The 19,569-nt window shown below is 40.3% G+C and overlaps 2 long non-coding RNA genes across 2 annotated transcripts in view; one reads left to right on the forward strand and one right to left on the reverse strand.

Annotated features, from left to right (window-relative positions):
* LOC310685426 overlaps nucleotides 1-19,569 on the forward strand; it is a 621,470-nt gene that overhangs the window by 359,176 nt on the left and 242,725 nt on the right. The gene's annotated exons all lie outside the window — the stretch shown is intronic.
* On the reverse strand, nucleotides 12,305-17,900 carry LOC310685143. Its single transcript, XR_014515096.1, has 3 exons — nucleotides 17,653-17,900; nucleotides 17,138-17,232; nucleotides 12,305-12,547 (listed from the first exon to the last, which is right to left on the reverse strand). It is a non-coding gene; the product is annotated as an uncharacterized lncRNA (long non-coding RNA).

A 19,569-nucleotide genomic window follows, 5' to 3' on the forward strand; every position in this document is an offset into this window, starting at 1 on the left:
CCAGTAGCCTAGTCCAATGAAAAATACTATATTGCAATGAATTATGCAGTTCATATTTTCGTGTTTATTTTTAAAGTTAAGAATGGTTTAGTTATGTCAGTTATGGTGGTTTTCTCGACCCCAAAGTTTCCTCAAGATGTAACTCAATCAAGTGTGCAAGCCCAGAGGCTTTAAGCTAACATTAAACATACAACCACAGAGAAAATGTCCTTTGATTAATACTGCCTCACAATTCAAGAGACCAAGAAAACAGAAAGGACTGAGGGCAATAGTTGTTTAAAGTTTCATACAATGACACTGATCCTGAAAGCAATTCAGGATACAAACCTAATAATTCTTACTCGAAATATCAATGAAATTAGTAAGACTTACTTCTCAGCAAACTTACTTAGAACTAGGCTCAAGACACTGATTTCGATTGTATGTAGCAGCTCATGTTAATTTTAGAGTAATCAATTTGTCAACTACTGTGGAACAGCCTCCAGCATCTTCAGGCATTATGGAAAAGGAGGAATTACCATGTGAGATGAGACAATGGAGATGGGAAGACTTGGTCCTCCCACTTCCACTCCTGGCTTTATTGCCTCTCACAAGTTGGAAGGTAGCTGGGAACCTCTTGTACCTATGGAAGTTCCTTGTGTATTTTGGAGCCCTGGTTTTCCACAATACATATTCAGCTGATTATTTGCCATCAGGGAGCACTTGCTGCTTGATGAGTAGCATCTTCTCAGACAGTCATGGTCAATTGCCTTAGAAAAATGCAGAGTGTCTGCCAAATGCCGATTAAGTAGCTGCTCATAATTATCAGTGAACACCTATCAGATGCTCTCAACTAGCCTTGAGCAGCTTTCTGTTAAATTGGTTATCTTAACCCACCAACTTTTGTGATGTTTCAATAAAGGAGATTGGGTAGGATTGTACCTGCTAGCCCCCGTATCTAGTCTCCACAAATTGATCAGGTCATGTAAACAGAGCTGTAGGCCCCAGCTACAAGCAAGTTTAGTTATATTTTAGTCACGGAACATAAAACCCGAATTGACTGTATCCATAAGTGGAATTGTTATTGTTTGTGGAGCAAAAGAGACTCGCCATTTTTATGATAAGTGTAAACCATTACTCATGGCGCACTGGAAGCTGGACGTGTATTTTGGTGCCATTGTGGTCAAATTGTAGCTGAATATTATGCCTGCTTTTCTATCAATGGAACAGTGGTAGGAATGCACTAATAGGGAAAACCTTCGGGGGGGAAGGGCCAGAATAAAATGCCTCCTAATAATGAGCGTAGTATAGCATTCTGCACTCTTTGAAGACTTGTTACTACACATTTAAAAAGCCATTAGGTAAAGGTGTGCAAGCATGTAAGAAAGGTACATTTGAGAGCTCCCCCTGTGAAAGCATCTAATTAAATGTCTAAGAATAGAATGCTTACACATTAGTCATGGAACTTTCAAAATGAATGCTGATGCTTAAATACAGAAGAGCAGGTGTATAAATAGGATGATTTGTATTCCATTAACAGCTTGCCACTGAAAGATGAGTTCTGAAATTAATCTCGGGTGTTTATTTCTGAAATTGTAAATTATTAATGGGGTTCTGATTTGTACTCTTAATATGATAATGCTATGCTAACCTACATAGACTCTCTAGTTGCAGTTGCATCTTGAAACAATATACTGTAAATCTTCCAATTATTTTAATGGATTTCCATTGCACTCACTAGTGCCCAGTTATAAGTACTTTGGTTTCAGTCAGTGTGATATAGTGAGTAGTGCTGACTTTAGATTAGAGCAGGCATAGGCAAACTCGGCCCTCCAGATGTTTTGAGACTACAATTCCCATCATCCCTGACCACTGGTCCTGTTAGCTAGGGATGATGGGAGTTGTAGTCCCAAAACATCTGGAGGGCCGAGTTTGCCTATGTCTGGATTAGAGAGAACTGGGTTCAAAACCTTCTCAGTCATAAAGCTCACTAGGTGATTGTGGGTCTCTCACTATCGCTCTAATTAACATCCCTCCCAGGGTTGCTGTGGAGATAAAATGATGGATGAGCAGGATGCCCTTGAGGGTCATTTCACTCATTTAAAGCCCATCATGTTGTTGCCCATCATTAAGCCCATCATGATCATTTCAGTTACTGAAATGATTCTCTGTTTTTGGTTCTCCATTGAGTTGGAAGGTGCTTCCAGATGGATGTTTATTGTCAGATAGGTGATCTTCATATATACAATGTTCATACAATCCCAGTGGCATCAAAATGCCAGCCCATATTTCCCCTTCCCAATTTAATCTGGATTTACCCTTTCCAGGAAAGAGCCAATAACTTTAAAATAAAACATGCTACAAAGGACCCAGTTGTGATATCTGAATGATCTGTTTTCAGTATTAAGCCCAATCTGGAAGCTTCCAGAATGTAGGACTGCAAAGGGCTACCAGAATGTAGATACTGGATTTAAATTAATTCACATGTAGCAGCTCATTTGTGATCCTTCTGGCTTCCACAAGGCTACCCAAAATGTTGTATATGAAACCCCTGGTATGATCATCATTATTAATGGTTGTGAAACCATTCAACTGCCTTTCCCTGTCAAGATCCCCATTTTCTCCCCTGTTGTTCTTGCTAGCGATTGAATCATTAGTCATAGCTATTTAAGCACAAGTTAAATGAGTCAAAATGAATTTCAAGGAAAAGAGACGTTATTAACTGGGGTATTGCTTTATAGAGTAATAGAAGTATGAGGGGCTTGCAGGGTCATCAAGTCCAATCTTCTACTCTGCAGCAATGCTCACTAAAACTAAATTGTTCCTGACAGGCATTTATCCAGTCTTGCTGTAGAAATAGAAACCTCTAGATATGGTGTTTTAACAATTTCTCCAGGCAACTGCTTCCATACAGATACTCTCTTGTGACAGACTCTAGATTCCATACTGGTTGCTTTACAGCTCAGGGCAGGTGCCCTGGCATTAGTTCACCAACTTCTCCTTGCCTAGAGCACAGATGTTAGCAAGTTATGCTACAGGCCGAAGCACCTGGGCTGCCTCCTCGGCTCTTCAATATAGAAAAGGTTAGTTGCTGTCCAAAGCAGGCTGGAGGGGCCTCACAGCTGAAGCCGAAGAGATGCATTCCTATGTTGATATAAAATAAGCAGCCAAATATTTGGCTTTATATCTGCAGCCTTGTAAACAGATAGTACCTGCCACAGTGGAAAATGCTTTCAATTTGCTTTAAATATTCTGACTCAGGAGCTCCCACCGTAACAACAGACTTAAACAATGTGAAAATGAACTACTGTTCATTGGCACTGTTGCTGAATGAGCTTTGATCTTATTTGGGAATGCCTCTCAGATGAAAATTCCCGCTCACCTCCTCCCAACGGGTGGGCGGAGTTTGCGACCCCATGTGGGGCTTACCTGGCCGGGTGCCACCCACCTGGTAACAGGGTGTGATTGGCCCACCCCTGCCTGGCAGGCCAATGGGCTGCAGGCAGGGGTGTGGCCGGGAGCAGCTACTGGGGCCGATCCTTCAGCCAACGCTCATTCTTCTTCCTTCTTTTTCAGGATTACCCACCCAACCCTCCCTAAATAATAAATTTGGCTTTCTAGTCACCTTTTTCTTCTTTTGCAGCTTAACCTTTTGCATTCTAGGTTAGTGGGCGCTGCTATGGTCATAAGATGGTTGCTGTATTCAGAACCCGGAAGGAATTTCCCCTGCATTGGCAAGTTTTGCCTTCCCCGTAGCAATTTGTCACAACTTTGGTGGTTTGGGGGCCTTGTTAAGGTCCGTATAGTTAAAGCCATGGTTTTCCCAGTAGTGATGTATGGAAGTGAGAGCTGCACCATAAAGAAGGCTGATCGCCGAAGAATTGATGCTTTTGAATTATGGTGTTGGAGGAAACTCTGGAGAGTCCCATGGACTGCAATAAGATCAAACCTCTCCATTCTGAAGGAAATAAGCCCTGAGTGCTCACTGGAAGGACAGATCGTGAAGCTGAGGCTCCAATACTTTGGCCACCTCATGAGAAGAGAAGACTCCCTAGAAAAGACCCTGATGTTGGGAAAGATGGAGGGCACAAGGAGAAGGGGACCACAGAGGATGAGATGGTTGGACAGTGTTCTCGAAGCTACCAGCATGAATTTGACCAAACTGCGGGAGGCAGTGGAAGACAGGAGTGCTTGGCATGCTCTGGTCCATGGGGTCACGAAGAGTTGGACACGACTAACGACTAAACAACAACAACAACAACAACAACAACAACAGGTATCCTTTAGTCTATCTTCGACTTTCAGGAGAGAGCAGGTCCCGTTCACGGGTGATTACGGGAGACACTGGCCCTAGAGCGGTGGCAAGTAGGTCAAACTCCCAACTTAGGTGCAGTGCATGGGCACGCTGTGTAAGTTTAGGCTTTGCAGTTCCCTCACACGGCACCTGATTGACCCTGCACATCCTCAGCCTCAGTGGGCTGAGAGGTATACCTTTCAAGGCTAGGGCCAAGTTTCCTACATCTGAAGTTCAATAAAGTTGTGACCTAATTTGAACCCATACCTTGGTGTCTAGTTTCTTTCCTGTGGGGGGGGGGAGGCTCCAAGGACAGGGTTTAGCACGTGGCCTTGCAAATTATTCAGTGGGTTATAGAAAATTCTGAGCTCTCCTCTATTGAACTTCAGGAAATAAAGGTATTTCTCTCATTCATTCATTCATTCATTCATTCATTCATTCATTCACACACACACACACACACACTATTTTGAAGGCCACAGACATGGCTTGAGTTAATATTTTTGAATATATTTTTAATTAAAGAATTATACGTGTTACAGAATTTAAAAATAACAAGCAAAAGGAGAGATGCGAATCTTACGTCACATGAAGCACTTTTACAGCCACCATGAGCTTTTTATTCTGTGAAGAGTCACTAAAGTTGGTGTAAGGGTATCTGTGATAGAACGTGATTAACTACATGCCGTCTTCTAATAACCAAGGGTAAAAGAGAAAGATGATATTTCATCTGGAACCTGAGCATAACATGGCAATAGATAGTGGATTTTGGAAATCTGACAGTGGCTATTTATTGCTTATTCCCAGCTTTTTGCATATTCTGTTTATTGCCATTGACTTAGTAATAAATTGAACACATAAAAGAATGAATACTTCCACACCAATCTCTTAATGTATCTTTATTTTCAGGGTTCCAATCTTGACAGGCCATGCTGCAGAAGGCAATTTGCAACTTTGTTCGTTTAACAGCAGTGAAAATAGGGGGATTGTGCAAGAGAGTGATATGATCAGAAGTCAACAAGATGTTGTTTGTGAGAGCCTTTCACCCCTCTCTCAAAAATCAGAGAGAAAACTAATTAATTTTCCAGCACCAAATGCCTGTGGCCAAAATTATGTTTGGAGCTTTAAAAGTTACTGCAGTTTTAGCCAGCTGACTTGTGGAATGTTTTATAAATCTTGTACTCATGAATTGTAGAATTTGCCCTTTTAACACCGTTTCATTTCATTTTTCCTCATCACCTTTTAGAAACTTTCATGCACCTTCGGTGGTCCTCTAGTCTGTGAAGTTCTTCAAAAAGGTTAATGAAAAGAAAGATAAAGGTGACTTGGTAGACATAATTTAAGTGATTTTATAAAACTTTGATAAGGTCTTTGTAGGAGAAGGCAAATAAATAACACTGGTCTTCAGTCCACTCCAAGTTATCATATATTTTAAAAAGTGGATGCTGATAGGAAGAAAGTGTTAGTGCACAGATAATCCTGCAGTATGTCCTGGGGTTAATGTTATCTGCAATGGTAAACTTGAAGTCAGAGTTCAGAAACAATTTCCCTTGAACCAATGATTAATCTTTAACTTCAGCAAATCATTTTACAACTTGCACTCTTAACTTTATACGTGATGAAGATTGAAAGCCAGGTGTAACCAATGAAGCCATTAAAAAAAAGAAAATTAAAAAAAAGAGTTATCTCCATTGTGTGCTGAAAACTGCTCACAAATCAACATGGAATAACCAGACCACTTTGCTATATGGACAGTTAATAATATATACTTAGTTTGATTTCACATGCCTTGCACCTCCCCCCACATCATGAGGAATTTATGAGAGATGGGATGGGGAATTTCCTCCACACTTTGTATGCTTAAAAAGTTTCACTGATACTAACCGTGCTTGAAATATATATATATTAAAAATAATAATTGTCCAGTAGCCCCTTAGAGACCAACTAAGTTTGTTCTTGGTATAAGCTTTCATGTGCATGCACACTTCTTCAAGTATCTTAGTTGGTCTCTAAGGGGCTACTGGACAATTTTTTATATTTTTTTATATATTTCGACTGCGTCATACCAACACGACTACTTATCTGAATCACTAACTGTGCTTATTTATGAAATCGTGTCCTCCCTAAAACCTTACAACTTGTAAGGTTGCGGATAGGCACCAGTTCAGGTGATAGGGATGGGAGAACGGTTTCACCATCCCTATGTGACGGGTATTCCGTTAAAGGAATCCAGAGACTCAACTGGTTTGGTCAACCCCTGAGAGGGGGTTGTGCCCATGCCTGAGTCCAGGGGGGCATCGGGGGGGGGGGTGAACATAGTCTGTTCCTGGCTTTTCACCTTCCCAGGTGTTCACCCTTGGCTGACCTATGCTGGTGCCCTGGGTCAGAACTGCCTGCAAGGATGCAGGGAGCTAGTTGAACCAGAGCCTATGCAACCACTCACCTTCTGTAATCAATAAAGTTGTGGCCTAAGGTAAAGGTACCCCTGCCCATACAGGCCAGTCTTGACAGACTCTAGGGTTGTGCGCCCATCTCACTTAAGAGGCCGAGGGCCAGCGCTGTCCGGAGACACTTCCGGGTCACGTGGCCAGCGTGACAAAGCTGCATCTAGCGAGCCAGCGCAGCACACAAAAACGCCGTTTACCTTCCCGCCAGTAAGCGGTCCCTATTTATCTACTTGCACCCGGGGGTGCTTTCGAACTGCTAGGTTGGCAGGCGCTAAATTCTGCCAAAAACCAAAATTAAAATTTGAGTCAAGTGTGTCTTTATTTAGGGGGGAGATCTCTGGGTCTGAACACACAAAAGCAAAGGCTGTTGTAGTGATGCATAAGGGGGGGGGGAGAGAACCATTGGGCAAAGCTTTTGAGTTCTCAAAAATGCTTAATTAGACTGGATGTGACAGAAAGGAGTGAGAAATGAGGGGGGGGGGAGGCAAAAAAGAGCAAATGCTAAACTGGGTGTTATAGCCATGAGACCCGCATTTAGACTGAGAAACTGTTCAAAATCATGTTTAACATACTAAAACATGCAAATTTTTTCAGGGATACAGTCCTTTGTCCATAATACAGCCAGGCATTGCAAGCTGGACACTTGCTCACTCACACATTGATAATTGTATTTGTCAGCTGCTTTCCACAAAAAGAAGCATGCTCAAAGCAGCTTACAACAAAGAAAAATGGAATACATCTCAAAATCAACCATCAGAATAACATCATGATAGGAAATATGACAACATACAAAAACAACATTATAGTACTATAAATATAATAATGTGATATTAACAGAACCTCCAGGCAATAGCAAAAATAACAAGCAAGCTAGACATTTTCACCTTGGTCCTAGAAACACCCCTCCCTTGATGTTGATCAACTTGCAAGGCTTCCAAAGGCAGAGTGGGCTTGCTGAAAACATCCCTGCAATTATGTTGCAGCTTAGTGTCACCCAAATTCATTGGCCAAATCAGATGGCTATGAATTTCATTGCTACTTTGTACTGATTTCTGATCACAGCCATTTTGAGGGGTAAAATTAGCCCTTGGTGGATACACAATCAAGAGCATACCAAACTAAACCATTATGATAATAAAAACCATTCCAAGTTTTCAGTTTCTTTCAGTAATGCACAGATAAGTATTATTTCAGCTGAATAGAAACTGCCTTACACGTGTTCCCTGCCATAATCCTCTATAGCAACAGTAGCCCTTTGACCATGTATGGAGTTTTGCTAAAGGTATCAGCCCTCCCCATCATTACATCACCATACCCACTTAGCTTAACTATGTCTGAGAATTCTGTAATGATGAGGTGGCACATGGGGGCAGGAACTGCAAAGGAGAAGTGAAAATTCTATTTTGCAGTGGTGAAGCATCAGAGAATTGGGAGTCCACGATACGTAGGTATCTTATGTCCTTTGTTCTGTAATGTTCCAAGACATTTCTGATTGTGCAGTGTTGAAAGAGGACCAACTTGTGCCCGAAAAATATGCTTGTCCTGTCCGTTTATGACATTGTCTTGTATTCAACTCAGCACATTGGTTGAGCCATGCAATATTCCACAATGTTCCTGAGACCTTAGCAGTCAGCAATGTACACGAAAGGTATTTGTGCTCGCCACAAGGTGGAATAATACCTGTCAGCAGGTTTCTTCTGTTGAACACATCACTTTGCAGCATATAATCACGTTGGAGACAGCTACAAACACAGCTGAAATTCAAATGTGCTCAGTATGGCTAAGCTAAGAAACATCTTGAGAGAAGAAGAAAGCAGTAAGCCAGCAAAACTTACCATGTAGAACTTGTTACTGAAAAGTTTGGCAGATGGCAATTACAAATGCCAGATGGATTTTAAAAAAGAAAAAAGAATAGCTGTGCAACAGATGTGGTAATCAACACTGGTAAAAATAAGCTAAACTTATGTTCATAGTTGTACTGTATGCTTGCAGGATCCTTTGATGAAATCATTTCTGAGTTAAATTGGCAAATTCAAGAAAAGTCCAGGTTATCCATAGGTTAGAGACAGGAATGGCCCTGCCATTAGGTGGTTGACTCAGGCAGCTAATTTTGTGACAGGACAGAAAATTGGTACGTTCAGGATTATTGTAATAATATTCCTGGGGAATAATTTTCTGTCTCAAGTGTCTAGGATGAGCAAATCTGTCAATTTCAGTTACTGTCAGCTTCTCTTCCTTTCCAGTTTCCAGTTCTCCACGTTTCCACACCACAAAGGGCCAGCCAAGAGGCAAAGTCAGAGGAGTCCATCGTCAGGTTTGGCATAGACAGCAGCAGGAAGGGCACAGAGCTAGTACACAGACGTTGTTCCAGCAGCTCTTCCAGCCCACCACTGGGATATTTGAACTGCTGGAACCACATCTGAACCTCAGCTAACTCCTATCAACTTCCTTTTCTCCAGAGGTCTCCTTGATATGAGCGTCTGACTGCTGAGGACACCTGAACTCCTGAGGAGTCCTTGCCTATAGTCAGGCCCTTCTCTGGATGTGCTGGGTTTCCACCTGGCATTTAGCATGCCACCTTTTCCTCAGGCTAGGGACTTATTTGGCCTCAATGTCAGAGACTGAAGTCATGCTGGGCATGAACGGTCCTCCTTGGCCTGGCTCCTTACTCTCAGATGGACTTCCTCAGCTGGGACCAGACACTCACACACAGTTTGGTTATTGGTTCGATCCCATACCTTGTTCCCACTATGTAGATCGGTTTTATGTTTAAATAAATGTGGCCCAATTTACCCAAACTTTGGGGCCTTGTCGCTTTATTTCCCCTGTGTGTCCAGCTTGATAATTACTGTTAATATCTTTATCATCATCATTATTTTCAGTGTTGTAGTGGTGTTTGACAGATTCCTAAGAGGGAGCAAGGATGTCCAGAAAACGTCTAAAATGTTTTCCAAATACACAGCTCTTAGTCTGGTCTAGTCTAGTCTCAAATACTCGTGTGTGCTGATAAAAAGTACTGGAGAGAAATTATGCAGCCTAAGCAAGAGGTGCAGAAATTAGAATGCAATCTGGAACTGCAAATGTACAGTAATCACTTGATGGAAATAGCAGTGCAAATGAGATTTTCTTAGGATTTTAAAAACTTGAAAATTTTGTCATAATGGAGTTTCACATTAACACTGATTATGATCATCTTGTAATCAAATTTTTTCGTGCTGGTAGGAATGCTATTTAAGCACACCCTCCCCCCAAAATGTAATTCAAACACTGAAGTAATATTCCCAACTGTAAAGGAATAGCAACATCATTTTCAGACTTTTTAAAGCATATTTGGAAGAAGTTATTCTAGACAAGATCAACAGTGAATTAATGAATGTCTAATAGCTGCAGTTTTAATTGTTTTCATATTGGTTTTAAATTACCATTGGAATTTTCTTGTTATACTCTTTCAGTGTACTGATGTTTGGCTTTGAGATCATGACTGATGAAGGGCAGTTCAGAAATAAATCAGGAGAAATACTGTAATAGAAATGAAAATTTGCTAGAACATAATCTAAACTGTATTGCTACAACTGCTGAATGGTAGGTACATTACCAATTAATAGCTCAAAATGGTTGACTGATAGTACATAATGGCCATAGTTGGGAATCTCTTTGTGTGTTTGAATGATGCCCATTTGGAAGGGACAGACAGAAAATGAACTGAGTTGGCTGGAGGCACTTTGGGAGTCTGATAATGGGGAGAGATTGGGGGCCCTATTGTGTTTTAGAGGTTTTGTTGCTCCCAGACCTAACCATGAGCCACCACTCCTGGCAGTAGTGGTGGGGAGGACTCACAGCAGGGCTTTGGTTAGACTCTGACCTAGGGGTAACTAGCATGTTGCCCTCCAGCTCTTATTGGACTACAAGTTCCATAAGCCCCAACCAGCATGGCTGATGGTCATGGCTGATGGTCATGGATGATGGGAATTGTAGTCCAAAAATATGTGGAAAGCATTACACTGGCTTCCTTTGACCTAGATGCTGCTATGAGCCTTATTCATTATAGCATATAGAGATGTTGGGAACCACATAAAATGTAGTTCCTTAGGGGCATCAAGAGAACTATGTTATATTTCCCATGGCTCCTGGTGGTGCTGGATACAGTGGCAGATAGGGACTAACATAGCACCTGCTGTGAGCCCTCCCAGGCATTAGGTAAATAAGGCTGTGATGTTGTACTTCTTATCTGTTAATTCTCACCCCCAAATAGCTAAGCAAGCTGTAAGTTACTTGTGTTAACTGGGATATGTGAGAATGACATAGTTATAACAGGCATTGTATTGACATTTAAAAACAAAACAAAACATTACTTTACTAAAACAAACAAAGCCTTATCTTAATTTCAAAAAATCTAATGAGATATTTATATTATGATACGATATGATATGATACACAAACAAGTTTGAAAGCCTAGTTGTAACAACCCCCCCCTCAAATAAATCTTTAAGAAATTTGGGAATGTATTTAAATCAAAAATTCTGTCAGGCAGCAAGCCTACCTTGCCATACGTGCCCTAAAAAAAGAGTATAAAGACCCAATAACCTACCAAAAGATTGCCTATAACAGAAAATGTTGGCTGGGATTAATTAGTGTGGCAAAAGCAAAAAATATTCCTTTTATGATGAGGCACTTAGAGAAACCATTGACCCCGTGCTGGTGAGGCTTGCTGACCTCCTGGTAAAGCAAAAATTTGATCTTCTCCTGTTAGGCAAAGATCACAATACAACCCGGATGGTCACCAGATTCTGCACACAGATTTGGAGGCACAGACCATCCCCCGATTCAAACTAGTTTGTTAAGAAAATTCCCAAACTCAGATCCACGGGCGACTCTGGGTCATTTCTCTATGGTAGTCTATCTTAAAGATTTTATGTGTTTTTATGCATACCTCATTTTTAAACTTAAAATCCATTGTTGTATATTGTTTTAAATGCTTGTTTTGCTTTTGGGATTGTAGTTCCATTTCTGTTTCACAAGCTGGTCTCTGACCGTAAAAATAAATTATTATTATTATTATTAATCAAGATCTTTCTAGTTTTCTCAAGAGAGAAAAGAGGTTGAGTTAAAGAGTTGATATCAAGCTTCCTAAATTTTCTGACCCTCTTATTTACACCTGAAACTTCATGAGCTTGCAAAGAAGTTATTACTAACTTGAATGAAAACCATCTCTTCACAGTAAACTGTTTAAGCTTCAGGTTATACCTTTAAAATGTTGTTTACTTCATGCTCATGCCAGCATTTCCAAACAAAGATTTCAACAAACAAGACTCTTGACCTTAGATAATATTTAAATTTCCACCCTTTAATCCCTGTGTTGCTGGGTTAGCATTATTATTAACTGCTGAGAACTCTTAGTGATTTCTTAAAAATAAACAAAAAATCCAGCATCTCAACTTCATTCATTTCAGCATCATAAATAATACCATTCCCGCACACCACCACCATCTTTGCAAGGTCCCAGGGGTTTCAGGCACTTACCCAGGGTTCGTGTTTCCTTTTGGAAATGAGGCACAGTGGAGACTGCAGTGTCTTTAGGATAGATGGTTTATTTACACCTATATACAGCTTGAGATTACAATGGAGGGCTTCACAGCATTGACACCCCAAAAGGTGTCTTGCTTCTCCTGTGACCACAGCTGTGGATGCAGAACAGAAATCAGCCATAATGGTCTGACCCTTTCTCCTGCTTTCTGCCTTAACCAAGCTGCAACCTTTTACCCCTAAAACATTCCTTCTAACTCTGATTTTGGCACAGAACCCCACAGGTGTGCAACAAACAGTTTCCCTGTAGAAAAATAACAGCAAAGGTATTAGAACACACAGTCAAAAATGGATCATAAAGCACAATTACACTTTTAACCCAAAACCAACACAGTAAGAGCTTATTTGTAACTAGAAAGTCCCAGTCCATTGGAAACAGGCCTCCTTTCTCCTTGCTGCACACTCCTACTTAATTCTTCACGCTTAAGCAGCTTTCTGACTCACACACGGTTATCTGAGCAATTCACAAAAATAATCAAGTAGTTCCTACCAGCACAGCTATGCAAAAATCAGAAATCAACCACATTTCAAAAATCATGGCCAAAATTGCAGGAAGGATAGATCCTACAAGTAGATCAACAACTACCAACCCATAGCAATATTTTTACTAACTAGCTCCTCCACTGATATGCTGTGATCATTATCAATGAATTAAAATTAAAAAAGCATGAATGTTCTGACAGCATACATAGACTATTTCTAGTAACTCTTTTTTTAAAAAATAATTTTTATTAACCAACCAATCAAATCAAATCACATAAATCTCGAATTACAAAGCCGAATTTTAAATTTTTGTTGAGGCGACCCATATTTCAAGTTTCGATGGGGGGATTCTGATCATCTTCTTGCTACTGCATTCATATCCAAATCAGTCCAAATAAAGTTCATAATTCTATCCAGTCTTATCTTGCTGTTTCCACATCTCATCTTATTCGTACATTTTTTCTTTTTCTTTATGATCTCTTCTTATAATCTCCTTAAGCAGATAAACACCAATTATATCCTGTGTGGATTTTTCCGTTCGACCATATTTCTAGTAACTCTTAGGGGAAGGGGACATACTTGGTTCAGGTCACAATAAATGAGGACCTACTTTATTAGCTCTTCCCCAAACAATAAATGAACCAAAAAAACACACACAGCTGTCCTTCAACATTTGCATTTTTCTAAATTTTGCAATACAGTCCTCCAAAATGTGTACAAATATGTGTACGGTAGGAGAAAGTGTACATATAAATGCACGTGCTAGTGAAAATAACATACAAAAGATGCATTCAGGAAGACCATTCACAAAAATGTGTCTATTAGGCAAAATTGCATACAAATATGTGCACAAAAATGCTGATTGATTTTCAGGAGGACTTTCTTTTTAAAAGATTGCAGTCTGATGTGGAAATGTGGCATACTGAAGTCAAGACTGGAAAAATAAGAAACAGAGAGATATCAACATTGAAAAAATTCATTCCTCACTAGTTTGTAATCTTATTTTACAGTAAGGGATTTGTCAGGTTTGTCTTCTCACTACATCAACAGAGGCAGAATGCAAAGGCAATATTTGTGTCCATGCCACAGAGCTCCTTAGAACTGGAACATCAAAGACACAAACCTGGGGAATATATTTGTAAAGACGCACCATGTGCTCCACTACTTCATTTCAGACTTGCAAGAGAAGCACGGGAAGTGTTCTCTGGAAATGCAGGGACAAGGTTGCACAGGAGACAGCAACATTTGGTCAGTAGCAGATGGCATGACAGACTAGCAGGTTCGCCTATCCTCCTGACAGCTGAGTCACTGCTGCTTCTTTGGACAGAAATGGGGAGGTGGCAGAAAAGTTGGTGTGGTACAAACACATCAGCAGGAATGTTTGCGCCATGCCAACCTTTCCATCACTTTGTCCTTCCAGGTAAGCTGCAGCAATTCAGCTTTCAGGAGGTTACATGAGCTCCACCACTCCACTACTGCATCTATTGCAGGATAGGCTGTTTTGCCAATGTTCTGTGATTGCTTATTTCTAATGTGCGCAGGGATCAGGGATCAGCAGGGCTAAAATATTGTTACTTTACAGGAACTGAAGACAGTAAATTATAGACCTAATACGATTATGATAATGTCTTCTGATGTACCCTATAGCTTCTGTTCCTTGAATTACTGTGAGTTTAGCTACTGATGATGATGATGATTTAAAAATTACTTAGGACAAATTTCTGATAACAGATAAAGGGGAGTTATTTCTATAATGTGGCTTATGCAGATGAAAATGGACATTCTTACTGACAGATGGGCACGCTGTACTTTTTTTTTAAAAAATGAATATGCATATATTATGCATCGTGTTTGAGGCTAGTATTGCTATTTATGGGTGACTGTTTTTTATAGTAACTTGAAGAAGAGGTAGCTAGTACAAACATTGCTGCAAGCAATAGCCTGGACATATGAAGTACAACTATATATAAACGATAAGGCACACAGCATCTAAAATAGCAGGACAGTGATGGTCAGATGTTGTTTACAAGGACTCCCACATGACGCATGAATGGTAAGACATAGCATTACTAAGCATCTGAAATAATTTCACACATTAAGGGTGTTATTCTTGTAAGTCGTGCCAGTGTAAGGAACTGCTGGAAATTCAGTGCTGTAACAAAACAATAATTCGCCAATACCCAAAGCAGTGGTGATGCTAAGATGTTGCTTCAGCTGTATTGCCCAAGGCCTTCATTCTTTGTGCATGTGAAATTCCTGGCTTCAGTTTGTTGTGTGGGCTTAAAGATCCATTGGAACTCTAGAAAGATGATGGGGTTTAATCTGTTATGGCACCTCTGTGGAGTAACTGCAGGTTCAAACAGAAAGGCAATTGTAAACGCTTAAAAAGAATGGTTTGGATGAGAAAAATGTACAGTAGCTTTGATGGATTGCCGAAGAAACCACTCAGAGCCAAATACTTTGTTTTCAGATACACTAATCTGAGTATGAAAAGGTAATAGAATACTTAAATTTTGCCTTTCTGTTTTTTTTAAAGTGTTGCTTTATTGATTTTATGATGTTGTACGGCTTTCTGCCACGTATTATAAATTATGTGTTTTTTATATTGATTGTTTTTAGTACAGTTGATTGTATTGATTTATTTTAAATCATGAACTTCACCGAGGACACAGTTATAGTATTATATTTATAGTATAGAAATAAAAATAAAGATGTGTTGAGTATCTCTCTCACTCCCATGGGATCATTCATCCCACATGAATGAATATGGGCATATTCAATAATTTTCAGGGATTGGTGGTTTAAAAACATTTACTGAAGGGGGTTTATCTTTAAATTCTTAAAATTTGCTACCTATGAAGATTCATCAAATTGGGGGGGGGAGGTGTAGGGAGTATTTTCACTTCACCCCTGAAACTTACAAAATTCAGCTCAGCACAAATTCAGATTAATAATGGCAGCCCTATTTTAAGGTTCTATATGCAGCATTTTAGCATTGCCTCTGTTTGCAAGCCTTGTTGGCTTGTGAATCTGGCACCATCCCAATCCAGTCATCCAGGAAGCCACATGAGGACCACAGTCTGTTTGAACTATGATGGGATTGACTTCCTTTCTATTTCCACTTGGAAACATTCCAGGTAAATATTCCTGCTTGCCACCTTCTTGGATTTTGACTTCTGCAGTCCCCATACGGAAACAAGCTGTAGGACTGCAGGTTGGAATGGCAGATTGCAAATTTCATCACTGCTGCACTCAATCAAGTCAGTTTGTACTTGAGCGTACAGTGGCATGTGTTTCTGGCTGATTGGGCGCATTGTCTCTTTAAATGTAGGTCATATTTCACTTTCCACACAGACAAAACCACATTTCCCTTTCATTTCCTTCTTTCTGCTTATCCCACACACATACAGCCCGGAATAATGCACATGGAAGATTTCAGAGGTACGCTCACAGCCTGAAGCACAATTTCGAGAGGTTCAAAGGGGAAATGTCTATGTCATGTCTATCTGAATTTATATTAGCGTTTGCAACAGTGATGTCGCTAAGAACTCAAGTATTTGCTTGTGCACATGTATCCTAGCTAAAGCTCTGCTGTGATCTTGCCACAGCATGGCATTCTTATAGCAAGGAGTCCGTTTTCCTCTGTCCTGTATTTCAGAATTTTACTGTCAGTAAGTATGAGAGGTGGTGTGAAACGAGGGCCTCTGGCATGAAAGGAGTTTGCAATATATCAACAGTCCACTTAATGCCATAACCCAGAGGAGGTGAATGGCAAACAATTGACTCAGTTCATTACATACTGAATAGCAACCAGCAGCCAAAAAGTCACTCAGCTGGGACCTTTGTTTTCTTAGGAGCACATTTTCCTTTGATCTCCTTCAAACTAAACCTGTGTGCACTGAAGAAATACAGAATTTCCCCATTCAAGGCTGCATTCAACTATCAGGTACATGTCAATGAGGAATGTAATAGTAGTGTTGTTGGTGGTAATGACAGTAGTATTCATTGATATTTAATATTTATTTATTTAAATTATATCCTGCCTTTATCTAAGGAGTTCATGACCCGCCTCATTTTATCCTCACAACAACCCTGTGAGGTAGTTTAGGCTGACAGATGGTGACTGGCCTAAGGTCACCCAGTGAGCTTCATGGCTGAGTGGAAATTTGAACCCTGATATCCTGAGGCTTAGTCACATGTCCCATCACATAGTCATAATAGTGTTGATGCCACCCCAATCCACTGGCGCATGCACACATGCCTCAAGCTTTTCCTGCGTGGTTTTTCTCCACTGAGGAAAATGCCACCATTTTCTCAAGCCCTGGTTGCTCCTCCAAGTCCCCTGGCACACCTAGAGTGAAGAGATCTAGAAGCAGCAGCTCTTCATCTCCATCCTGCAATTTGCCCTCCAGTTTTCTCCTGTACGCCCTTTTCCACAGCAGACTCCTGTGGAACAGAGAAATCAATCAGTAGCAGTTCCTCAGTTTATGAAAGTACCAGCTGCTTATACACTGTTTTGGATTTGTTTGCCAAATTGGATTTATTGGATTTATGAATCCAAGTTCTTCTTCCTTTTTAGGCTCATCCACTCCCTCACCCCCCCCCCCCCCGAGAAAGAAACAGTAATGAAAGAGTTGACTGTGGCGATCACATAGGGTCCCTGGATTTGTGACGGTCTATTGATCCCTGTGCCACCACTATGATCACTTCCCCGCTGCCACCAACCCCTTTCTCTCGGGTACACACTGAGTCCAGACAGCTGGTAACATTAAATCAAATAAGCAAGTTTATTTTATAAGCATTAACAAGTTTATGGTTTCAGATCATTTTTCTTGTCAGTTTCTTAATCTTAGTTTCTTTACTGGCCTATACCTTCCTAATAACTCCTAATTTATTATCCCAACTGTCTGTCTGACTCCTCCTAACAGTTGCTCTCACTCTCTCACATCAAAACTAGACCAACCCACAGACTTATCCTCCCTCTTCCTTCTCCAGCTCCCAACTGACTTCCACACAACTCCAACTCTAACTCTAACTCCTCCCCTTGGGTTCACACTGGCCAATCACTTCACACTCATTTAACCCTTTCCTTATGACCCACCTAGGAGGCAAACGCCACATTTACTTTCGTGTGTATCAAAGTGCTGCTACTTGGAAGGTAGTGCTAGATTTTGGACTAAACACTTAACCAGATGATAAGCAAGATGTGAAAATGACATTTGGTCTAGTTTTGGTAGGCTATGCATGGGGCAGAAGATAGCCAAAGAGAAATACGCAAACTGTATGTTTGTCTGCATGAAAATCTGGACACAAAAGTTGTTAAGGTTGTTTTGTTTTGTTTTTTGGTTTTTTGCCTAAGTTGCCATTGTTGTATTTTTGTCAAAAAAAAGTCAACACTTTCAATATGGGCTGCCATAGCGAATCACATCTATGTCTGGGAAATTGCAGATGTATGGCATCCTACCTATCAACCTTGAGATACCTGACATACTGTTTTCATGGGGCCATTCTCGTCCACCACAATTGCTATTAATTTACTTACAATTCTTCTTTGCCATCTCAGATTGTAGAAAGGGTTGTAGCTCAGCATGATTATTTCAGCATTCCACTTATCAAGTCATGCACTCAGTAGATTTGCTATCATCTGTCACCGTCCTCCTTTCACATCATGCAGAGTATTAGGGCTGAAGTGATAACACTGATCTAGTTCAAGATATGACCTTTCTTCTCCACGGCATAGTTTTTGTGCCTGTACAATTCAGATTCATGCATGATAAAATGAACTTTAGTTTTTTCTCCAGGCTTTACTCTCTCTGTTGCTCTCTTTCACGCACCCTGTATCACCGTTATTGTTTTCATTTTGGCATGCTTATTTTTCCATTTTGCACCTTTGTTGTCATTAAAAATAAAAATAAAAATCCAGCAATGGTTTCTCCCTGAAGTAATCTCATCTATTCATCGAAGATCACTTAGGCCAGCGTTCTCAAAGTGTGTGGCATGCCACACTGGCAGGAGATAATCTCAGGTATGGAGAGAAGATTCGAGGACAATTGAAGAAACATTTCAATGTTATATAGCATTGTATCAATATTTTCTTCTTCTTATGTAGCTGCATTGTTTTAAATTTTCTCAGTGTCCCATGATCATATTATAATGTAGTTGTGTTCTGTGTTATAAATCAAGCACTGCTATGAATTCTTTTTTGTTTTGTCTTCCAATGTATTTCTTATCAATAAAAAAAATTGTGTGGTGTGAGCAGATTTCCCCCCTGAAAGTGTTGCCCACTGACTTAGGCAATATGATGATGACATACCAGTGTTTCCCACATTCTAAGCAAATGTCCTGACAATGTTAAATAGCCAATCAGATTTGGTTATTTGAAGATATCATGAAGCCAGATCAGAGTAAGGCATTCTTCAGTCTGAATGGGCAAATCCTTGTACCAAAATGGGGCATTTTTGAAGCACACTTTGGTTCAACCCTAGTAATGCAAGACACCTAGACTAATAGTAATGTATGCTAAACTCATGATGGTAGAGAATTCTCTGCCCTTCTTCTTGCAGGCTGTCGAACAGCTTACAGAAACGCTAGTAATAGTAAGGGATTAGTGAATTATAATGACATGCTTAAGATTATAGACTGCTCTGCTGTACATGAGTCAATTTTCAGACATGGTAAATGAGAATGAAATTATCACAGTAAGTGTCACCTCTTCAGCACCCTGTGCCACCACCCCAACATATCCATTGCTGCAGTCAGATTATGGCAGGCTGCAAATCATTT

This window comes from Podarcis tiliguerta, assembly GCF_965153285.1.
Source record: "Podarcis tiliguerta genome assembly, chromosome: 9".
NCBI lineage: Eukaryota > Metazoa > Chordata > Lepidosauria > Squamata > Lacertidae > Podarcis > Podarcis tiliguerta.